This window comes from Mastomys coucha, unplaced genomic scaffold (genome assembly GCF_008632895.1).
Source record: "Mastomys coucha isolate ucsf_1 unplaced genomic scaffold, UCSF_Mcou_1 pScaffold5, whole genome shotgun sequence".
In the NCBI taxonomy this organism is placed as follows: Eukaryota; Metazoa; Chordata; class Mammalia; order Rodentia; family Muridae; genus Mastomys; species Mastomys coucha.
Genome location: NW_022196911.1, coordinates 25892759 through 25903570, shown reverse-complemented (window position 1 = coordinate 25903570; position 10812 = coordinate 25892759). Strand labels below are relative to the sequence as shown.

General features: G+C 44.7%; 1 protein-coding gene across 1 annotated transcript in view; it reads left to right on the top strand.

Moving 5' to 3' along the window:
- Positions 1–485, top strand: part of Decr2 (2,4-dienoyl-CoA reductase 2) — a 13968-nt gene extending 13483 nt beyond the window's left edge. Inside the window, exon 9 of the mRNA XM_031353906.1 lies at positions 427–485. The gene's annotated coding sequence lies outside the window, so the exon portion shown is untranslated. The remainder of the gene's footprint in view (positions 1–426) is intronic.
- Positions 486–10812: the final 10327 nt, after the last annotated feature.

The window sequence follows — 10812 nt, the reverse complement described above, 5'->3', positions numbered from 1 at the left end:
TCTCTCTCTCTCTCTCTCTCTCTCTCTCTCTCTCTCTCTTTCTCTTTCTCCCTCTCTCTCCCTCTCTCTCTCTCACACACACACAGAGTAACTTAAATATTTTAAATTTTAAGAAGTGTGTGTGGAGCCGGACGGTGGTGGTGGCGCATCTTTAATCCCAGCACTTGGAAGGCAGAGGCAGGCGGATTTCTGAGTTTGAGGCCAGCCTGGTCTACACAGTGAGTTCCAGGACAGCTAGGACTACACAGAGAAAACCTGTCTCGAAAAAACAAAAAAATAAAATAAAAAAGGGGCTGGCGAGAAGGCTCAGCGGGTAAGAGCACTGACTGCTCTTCCGAAGGTCCTAAGTTCGGATCCCAGCAACCACATGGTGACTCACAACCACCCATAATGAGATCGGTCGCCCTCTTCTGGTGCGCCTTACAGGAGCGAGCGGGGCCGGAGCAAGCGGGGGCCGGAGCGAGCGGGGCCGGAGCGAGCGGGGCTGGCAGAGGTCCTGAGATCAACAGCAGCCACACACATGATGGAACACAGTCATCTGTACAGCTACAGTGTCATACACATAAAAATGAAATAAAATAAATCTAAAAAAAAAAAAAGGTGTGTATGGGTCTGTGTGTGTTTGTATTGTAAAGATAGCTAACATGAGTGCTGGAGATTGGACTCAGGTCCTCTGCTTGTGTTCTTTTTTGGGGGGGAGGGCTGGAGGGGAGGGATTAAAGGCATGCCCCACCACTGCCTGGCGCTGTTTGTTGTTTGTGCTCTTACCAGAGCTACCTCTCTAACCCTATACGTAGTCCTTACTGGCCTAGAACTTACAGAGATCTGACTGAATCTCCCTCCCAAGAGCTGGGATAAAAGGTGTGTGTTTCCATACCCATCTAAACAGGGAACTGGGTAAACTGGGTAAAGGCTCTGTTCTGCAGCCCCTTAACGGGTTCTTCTACAGTAAGGCAGCTGGCTTCAGAAGCAATTGCTTTAAAGCCAGACCATGTTCCATCCAGAGTAAAACCAGTGTCATAGCCTGTGTGTAGAGGTCCGTTTGGCTCAGAGAAACCTATAGCGCTTGCTCTGTTGGCCTGCAGGCCTAACACAACCATGGCGACTTCTTAGTCACAGGCATCCTTAGCAAGTGTCCTTTTCCTATTGACAAGGCTGGGAGGATGGACAGCAGGGTGAGAAAGGCCAGGTTTGTATGGCTAGGAAGATAGTGGCATTAGCTCCAGCATACACCATCTGGCTCCTGAACCTGCCTATATCACTCTGTGGAAATATTTTACAACATAGTAGTGGGTAAAGAACTACATTATCTCTATTCATATTAACAATCTCTGAAATCCCTGTCACAACATCATGGTGTGCACCTGTAAGGCTGGCGCTTAGGAACTTGAATTAGGAGGACCATACATTTGAAGCCAGCTTGGGCTTCGTAGTAAGAGGAATCAACAACACAACTGTCCTAAAGACAAAAATAAAATGCAAGAAGCAGCTGGGCAGTGGTGGCACACACCTTTAATCCCAACACTTGGGAGGCAGAGGCAGGCAGATTTCTGAGTTCGAGGCAGCCTGGTCTACAGAGTGAGTTCCAGGACAGCCAGGGCTACACAGAGAAACCCTGTCTCAAAAAAAAAAAAAATGCCAGGAGCATTTTATTATTTATTTTTGGGTACTAGAGATTGAACTTTGACACATGCTAGGCAAACACACTACTGCTTAGCTCATCTCCAACTTTTTTGTTCAATTTTGTCATATATATGTATATGAATATGTATATGTGTGTGTGTATGTATGTATGTGCTTGCGTGCATATGTGTATTATGTGCATGCCTGTTATCCATGGAGGCCAGCCAGGAGAGGATACTGGGTTGGAGTCCCTGGGACTGCAGTTACAGACACTTGTTATCACCATGTAGGTGCTGGGCACCAAACCTGTGTCCTTTGCAAGAGCAACAGGTAGTGTAGTTAACTACTGAGCCATCTCTCCAGGGCCTCCAGGACTCTTTTTGTACTTTTTATTTTGAGGTAGGGTCTCACTAAATGGTCTAGACAGATCTTGAACTTGTAATTCTCTTACCTCAGCCTCAGTTGGATTTATAGGCATTCATGCCTAGGCCTGGCTGCCAGAAGCATTTAAAATATTGCATGGAGTTAAATGTATATCTGTTCCTGAAATATTCATGAAGACACTATGGTTTGCAGCTTTCGTTTCTGGGGGATTTTTTTTTGTTTGTTTTTTGTTTTTTTTTGGATTTTCAAGACAGGGTTTCTCTGTGTAGCCCTGGCTGTCCTGAAACTCACTCTGTAGACCAGGCTGGCCTCTGGCCTCGAACTCAGAAATCTGCCTGCCTCTGCCACCCATGTTAAAGGCGTGTGCTACCACCACTTGGCTGGAATTATGATGTTTGTAAGTCACCATGTGAATGCTGGGAATCAAACCAGGGTCCTCTGTTTTTTTATTTAATATTTATTTATTTATTTATTTATTTATTTATTTATTGTTATGTATATGAGTACACTGTAGCTGTCTTCAAACAGAAGAGGGCATCGGGTCCCACTACAGATGGTTGTGAGCCACCATGTGGTTGCAGGAAATTGAACTCTTGACCTCTTGGAAGAGCAGTCAGTGCTCTTTACCACTGAACCATCTCTCCAGCCCCCTAGATGCAGATTTTTTTTTTTTTTTTTTTTTTTTTGAGACAGGGTTTCTCTGTGTAGCCCTGGCTGTCCTGGAACTCAGTCTGTCGATCAGGCTGGCCTTGAACTCAGAAATCCTTCTGCCTCTCCCTCCCAAGTGCTGGGATTAAAGGCATGTGCCACCACTGCCCGGCGCCTTTTTTTTTTTTTAAAGAAATTATGTGTATGTGTGAATATGAATGTGTTAGTGTAGATGTCCCCAGAGTCCAGAAGAGGGCATCTTTGAGATCCCCTTGGAACTGGAGTTATAATTTGTTTTTAGTCTCATGACATGGGTCCTGAAAATTGAAAGCCATTCCTCTCTGAAAGGAGTATATAGCTTTAATCACTGAGTCATTTCTCCAGCCCTCCCAGAGGCATGTTTAAAAAGCATTAGTCCATTGTGATGGCACAGGTCTGTAATCCCAGCACTGGAAAGGCTGAAGCAGGAAGCCTAAGAGTTTAAGGGTGGTCTAGTCTAGACGGTGAGACCCAGCCTTAAAAATTAACCAAGCAACCAACCCAACAAACAAACAAACAAAAACACCCCCTCTCAAACACACAGCAGACCCAAACCCTTCAGCAGCAACACAGTTCCAGGCTTGGTGGGATACACTTGGTTTTTGTTTTTATTTTTGTTTCTTTGGTTTTTTGTTTTGTTTTGTTTGCTTGTTTTTCGAGACAGGATTTCTCTGTGTAGCCCTGGCTGTCCTAGAACTCACTCTGTAGACCAGGCTGGCCTCGAACTCAGAAATCCGCCTGCCTCTGCCTCCCAAGTGCTGGGATTATAGGCGTGCGGCACCACTGGGCGGTGGTTTTTTTTTTTAAAGATTTATTTTATTTATTTATTTTATGTGTAGTACACGGTAGCTGTGCAGATGGCTGTGAGCCATTCATGGGTGTGACTGCTCTCTGGCCCTGCTCTCTCCAGTGTAACTCACTGTAGCTGTCTTTAGACCCACCAGAAGAGGGCGTCCGATCTCATCACGGGTGGTTGTGAGCCACCATGTGGTTGCTGGGATCCGAACTCAGGACCTTCGGAAGAGCAGTCAGTGCTCTTACCTGCTGAGCCATCTCGCCAGCCCCTTGTTTTTGTTTTTTTTGAGACAGGGTTTCTCTGTGTAGCCCAGGCTGGCCTTGAACTCAGAAATCTGCCAGCTTCTGCCTCCCAAGTGCTGCCCGGCTGGTGGTATACACTTGTAATCCTAGTATAACTGCCACAAGTTCAAGGGTAGCTTGGCTATAGATTGACTATCAGCCAGCTTGGGATACATAGCAAAAACCTATCCTTTTTTTTTTTTTTTTTTTTTTTTTTTTTTTTTAGTTTTTCAAGACAGGGTTTCTCTGTGTAGCCCTGGCTGTCCTGGAACTCACTCTGTAGACCAGGCTGGCCTCGAACTCAGAAATCTGCCTGCCTCTGCCTCCCAAGTGCTGGGATTAAAGGTGTGGACCACCACCGTCTAGCGCAAAAACCTATCTTAAAATCAACAAAGTAGGACTGTAGAGATGGCTCAGAAGTCCTGAGTTCAATTCCCAGCAAACACATAGTGTCTCACAACCATCTGCAATGGGATCTGATGCCCTCTTCTGGTGTATCTGAAGGCAGCCACAGTGTACATAAAATGAATAAATAGTAAAAAAAAAAAAAAAAAAAAAATCAACAAAGTAAAGTATCCAGGTGGTGGTGGTGCACCCCTTTAGTCTCTAAGGGCAGGCAGACCTCTGTGAGACCTTGAGGCCAGCCTGGTCTACAAAGTGAGTTCTAGGACACTGTGGTGGTTTGAATATGCTTGGTCCAAGGAGATGTGACCTTGTTGGAGGAAATGTGTCACTGTGGGGTTGGGCTTTGAGTCCCTCCTCCTAGCTGCCTGGAAGTCAGTCTTCTCCTGACTGCCCTTGGATCAAGATGTACAGCTCTTGCTCTTTCTCCAGCACCATGTCTGCCTGCATACTGCCTTGCTTCCTGCCCTGACAATAGTGGATTGAACCTCTGAACCTGTAAGCCAGCCCCAATTAAGTATTGTCTCTTGTAAGAATTGCCTTCTCAGCAGTGGAAATCCTAAGACATACAGCCAACACTGTTACATAGAGAAACCCTGTCTCAAAAACCACACATCCTCTCCTCCCACAAAAAAAGAACAAAGTGCCTTGGGTTGTACATGTTAAATGAATGAACAAACAAAACTGTATTTATTCACCCATGCCTTGGTTTGAGCCATAGGTTACAAATGAAGGTCTGGGTATGTTTATCTTCGCCTATCCAGAGCACAAAAACCTTAAAATTGCCCAAAATAAATAGTCCTCATTTGGAGGAGGTTCCTTTCCACTGATTTCTGTTGCCTTGGTAACCTGGAGCAGCCCAGATGTGACTTACATGTATTACAAGATCTGGCACCAAAATCCACTTGTCTCCCTGGGGTATTTTCCCAAACACCGGGTCCTCCTCTCTGTCTACCAGGGCAGGGCCACCTCTCAGAGGCATAGGAGACAGGTTGAAAGGACCTCTTTGTTTTATTTGTTTGTTTGTTTTTGCTTTAAAACATTTGTTATTTATTTGCATGTGTATGTGTGGTACACATGTCATGATGCTCATGTGGAGATCAGAGGACAATGTTAGAGACTTGGTTTTCTCCATCTACCAGGTAGATGCTGGGGATTGAATTCAGGTGACAGGTTGGTGACCTTTATCTGCTGAGCTATCTTTTTTTTTTTTTTTTTTTTTTTTTTTTGGTTTTTCGAGACAAGGTTTCTCTGTGTATCCCTGGCTGTCCTGGAACTCACTCTGTAGACCAGGCTGGCCTCGAACTCAGAAATCTACCTGCCTCTGCCTCCCAAGTGCTGGGATTAAAGGCATATGCCACCACCGCCCGGCTCTGCTGAGCCATCTTGCTGGCCCGTATTACTGTGTTTGTACAGAATGTGGGAAGAGGAGCACAGATATGTTCGGAGGTCAGAGGACAACTGTGTGTTGTCGGTTCTCTTCTCCCTTTACGTGGGTTTCAGGAAGCCAATTCCGGTGGAGGCTGGCAATGTCAATGCTCTGAGACATTGTGCAATGAATGGCCTGGACCCCTGAAAATGACTTCTGCACTTCAACCTTTTTTTTTTTTGAGTTTTTATTTACATATCTAAAAAATGTTGCCTGAATGTATTTATGTACCGTGGGTATGTAGTGCCTGCAGAGTCCAAAAGAGCATTAGATCCCTTGGGACTGGAGGTACATCGAACCGCCATTTGGGTGCTAGGAATTGAATCCAGGTCATTTGCAAGAGCAGCCAGAAGTCTTTTTTTTTTTTTTTTTTGACATTGAAATGCATTTTTATCAGCTGGAGAGATGGGTCAGAGGTTAAGAGCACTGACTGCTCTTCCAGAGGTCCTGTGTTCAATTCCCAGCAACCACATGGTGGCTCACAACCATCTGTAATGAGATCTGATGCCCTCTTCTGGGGTGTCTGAAGACAGCTACAGTATACTTACATAAAATAAATAAATAAATAAATAAATCTTTAAAAAATTCATTTTTATTAATAAAGAACGTTGAAATGAGCATACCTATTTAAATACAAAAAAACCATTTCTCAACTTGACAGTCATCAAGTTAAAAGCGATTCGCACATCTTATTTACAGACTACTTAGTTAGTATCTCCCGTTTCTCCTCCTTCTTCCTCCCATTGCATGGCTTACGCTCCTCTGTCCTTTAAGCTGAGGACCACAAACACCTTGTCTCAATGCTGTCTGAAGCTTCGCTTGCCTCAAAGGCTGTGGTTGGCTGCCAGTAATTACAGAAGAGCAGGCAGGAGGGGCTTGCAGCCAGGGGTCACTTTAGAAACCATGTGCTAGGAACTCAGAGTGTGAGCTGAGTGAACCTCACTGGAAAGTGTTGATGTCTATGGTCACAGCTTTTTATCTTCTCTCTGCCTGTATCCCTGTGGGCTCCATGTGGGAGGAGAGACAGGCTGAATGATATTTTTAGAAAATTACATTAGCCATAACATTTTTAAAAAGAGATTTATATGTAAGTACACTGTAGCTGTCTTCAGACACACCAGAAGAGGGCACCAGCTCTCATTATGGGTGGTTGTGAGCCACCATGTGGTTGCTGGGATTTGAACTCATGACCTCTAGAAGAGCACTCAGTGTTCTTAACCACTGAGCCATCTCTCCAGCTCTAGCCATAACATTTTAAGACCAGCAGATGTTCCTGTAACAGCTAACATGATGGCTAAAGTTCTGTTTTAAATTACTACACTTAAGAGATCTATAAAATAAAAATGCTTCTGCCGGGCAGTGGTGGCACACACCTTTAATCCCAGCACTTGGGAGGCAGAGGCAGGTGGATTTCTGAGTTCAAGGCCAGCCTGGTCTACAGAGTGAGTTCCAGGACAGCTAGGGCTATACAGAGAAACCCTGTTTCGAAAAAAACAAAAGCAAAATACCAAAAATCCCAAACAAGCAAACAAAAAAATTGCTTCTAACCTGTAAGCCCTACTTGCCCAAGGACAGGTGACTTTCTGGAATGCTGGAGGCTGTTGTTCGCTTAAGATAACACTAAGATACAAGTCTTTACTTCTAGAAACAAGCCCTGACTGCACAGGAGGCATGTAGGCAAGAAGGACCTAAGGATGTATGCTGGCCCCTGATTGGACGAAGAAAAAATACCTATTTTCATATAGTAGTTAACCAATATGATGTATTAAATAGCTGTATCATTAATCTTTTATTTTGCTTTGTTTTGTTTTGGTTTGGTTTGGTTTTTTATCGAAACAGAGTTTCTCTGTATAGCTCTGGCTGTCTTGGAACTCACTCTGTAGACCAGGCTGGCTTCGAACTCAGAAATCTGCCTGCCTCTGCCTTGCAACTGTTGGGATTAAAGGCGTGCGCCACTACCGCCTTTTTTAAAATTTTTTTTAAAATTTTATTTATTTTATGTGTGTGAGTACACTGTAGCTATACAGTGTGTGGCTGCTGGGAATTGAACTCAGGACCTCTGCCAGCCCGCTCTCCGGCCCTGTTTGCTCTGGCATAATTCACTGTAGCTGTCTTCAGACGCACCAGAAGAGGGCATCAGATTTCATTACGGATGGCTGTAAACCACCATGTGGTTGTTGGGATCCGAACTCAGGACCTTCCGAAGAGCAGTTAGTGCTCTTACCTGCTGAGCCATCTCACCAGCCCCGCCTTAATTAATCTTAATGTGGTCTAAATTAGCAGAGTATATTTATATAAATGTTAGCTATCTCAGTTTGGAAATAGCAATACATTAAAATATTATACATGGCATGTTAAAAGCATTAATTTAAAAAAAAAAAAAAGAAAGAAAAAGGAAGCACCTAGGAGTGCATGCTGGTCCCTGATTGGACGAAGGTGTGAGGTACTGCAGCCTTGTGGGGTTTGCTTTTATAAAACCCTTACTAATGTAATTCACCTCCATACTCTGGGAATCCCGGGTATGGATCTGGCTGGGGTCCACCATCTTGGCTCGTATTTAGTAAAATCTTGATTTAAATCTGGCTGAAAAAGTGTAGTAGTTGTCTTATTCTCAGTCAGTGGGATTAACCCTTCCTGCGTCATTCCATCCCCCACCCCTGAGACAGATTAAATCTGTTTCGCCATGGTGAAGCTCTCCAACAGATGTGTAGGTAGACAGTGAGTAGCATTTTGTCCATCTCTAGTTCTGTGCTGAGGTTTTGGGTGCATAGCAATATCTTCTAGAACACTGAACAAGTGGGCCTATGTTAGGACTTCCCAAGCTGGCGCCAGCTGTCAGCAGGGCATGCTCTCTGAGGCACTGCTTTCAGGACACATCAAGCTTCTATTTGGATGCAGGCAGATCTACTCTGGCCCCATTGATCTAAACAGAACCCTGGATCCTTGAGTACTACACAAACCAAGACTCAGGTGAGATGCACTACACAAGAGTTCCAGGCCTGGGATGGAAGAGCTTGGGTCAGACCTCAGCCACACTGACACTCGACAAGCTATGCTCTAGCCCTTTTCCTAGTTCCTTTGCATCCTTTTTTTTTTATGACCATGTGGATATCAGTTTGACTTCTCTGGTGCCAAGGAATCTTGGAAACCCAAAGTACAGTTTTCAACGGCAGCCAAAGGAGGAAGGAGGAACATTTGTTAAAAATATGAACAGTTACTGAGCATCATTGTCTATAGCAGTAATCTCTCCGCATAGAAGGCTGAGGTAAGAGGGTTGTCAATTTAAAGGCCAGCTTGAGCTGTAGAGTAAGAGAATATTAAAATGAAACCTAGAAATATGTCTGGGTATGGTGGCACATTCTTGTAATCCCAGGTCTCTAAGGGAGGAAGTAGATCAGAGTTCAAAATCATTGTCAGGCACATAGCCAGTTCAAGGCCAGGCTGGGCCACCTGAGGCCCTGCCTGTAAATGAATAAATTAATAAAATTGACTTTGAAGCCACATATGGTGGTATCTTTACTCCCAGCACTTAGGAGACTGAGTTAAGAGGATTGGCATATATTTGAGGCCAGCTTGGGCTAAACACAGAGTACCATGCCAGTCAGGGCTGCATAGCAAGACTCTGCTTCAAAAGTCAAGCAGAAAGAATCACCTTAGGATTCTTCCATATGTAATTACATAGTATTCGGACAATGAGGAGAACAGAACCACTCTTTAACCAGGGACAGAAACGGCTGGGTGCTATAGAGAAGGCGTTCTGACTTATGGCTACAGGTCTCCTGCAGGCACTTCTCCTGCCTGAGGCTGTGTGTATGGGAAAGGGTGTGGCGGGGAGGAGGAGAGGGATGGTGGGTGGAGAATGTGGGGGCTGGAGATGCTTATCTTCCCAGGGAGACAGGGGCAGGTGTGAGCAACTTCAGCATGAGATGTTAAAATAAGAAAATCAGCAAATCCTCAGGCTGAGTCAGGAGGAATTAAACTCTGCCTTACAAACTCACACTCTATTTTTACTCAACAAAATGTACTTTGCCAAATCTGAAGGTGAGAAAAAAAAAATCCTTCCCACTAAATAAAATATCAGTAAACATGGGAGGCCTGTGCCCTTGAGTGTCAGAGGCCCCAGGGGTATGTGACATGGACCTAAAATTGACTTCTCACTTAACTTGGCTTGTCAAATACAAAATGTTAACCTAGCTTTCAAAAAGTATACATTTTTTAAAAAGGCTATTTCAGGGTTGGAGAGATGGCTCAGTGGTTAAAAGTACTCGCTGCTCTTCCAGAGAACCTAAGTTTGGTTTCCAGCAACCATGTCAGGTGGCTCAATTGTAACTCCAGCTCCAGGGCATCTATACCCTTTCCTGGACTCCTAAGGTACCCAGATGCAGGTAGCATATAAGCACACACATGCATGCACACATGCAAGCACGCATGCATGCACACACATGTGCGTGCAAACCTTCATCGAGGTGCTGTTTCTTTCTTTTTTTTTTTTTTTTTTTTTTTTTTTTTTTTTTATATTTTTTGAGATAGGGTTTCTCTGTTTAGCTCTGGCTGTCCTGGAACTCACTCTGTAGACCAGGCTGGCCTCGAACTCAGAGATCCGCCTGCCTCTGCCTCCCAAGCGCTGGGATTAAAGGCGTGCGCCACCACCGCCCGGCTAGAGGTGCTGTTTCTTAGAAGACACTGAATATGAGTATGTACAAAAGAGGCATCAGAATAAAACAACATGTCCACTTTTAATATTTGTACAGCTTTATCTTTACACTCTTGTCTGGAAGAATATGAACAAACCGAGGCTCACCATGCTAAAATGGTGGTTTAGCTGACTGCTGTAAAAGCAGCACACATAAATGACAGAGTTGATTTGGGTCCTTGGGCCTTTCTCCCTTGCTCTCCATGCTCTGTTATATTTCTTTCTTTTTTTTTTTTTCGAGACAGGGTTTCTCTGTATAGCCCTGGCTGTCCTGGAACTCACTCTGTAGACCAGACTGGCCTCCAACTCAGAAATCCGCCTGCCTCTGACTCCCAAGTGTTGGGATTAAAGGCATGCGCCACCACCGCCCGGTTTATATTTCTTAGGAATGTAGGAGCTGCAGCTTATCACAGGTACCCACTAGTGCCACGGACCGGGATTTCTCGCGAGGTCCCTGTTCCGCGGGACACGGGATTCTGGCCAGGTGGGCACGGGATTCGGCTTTGACAAACAGACT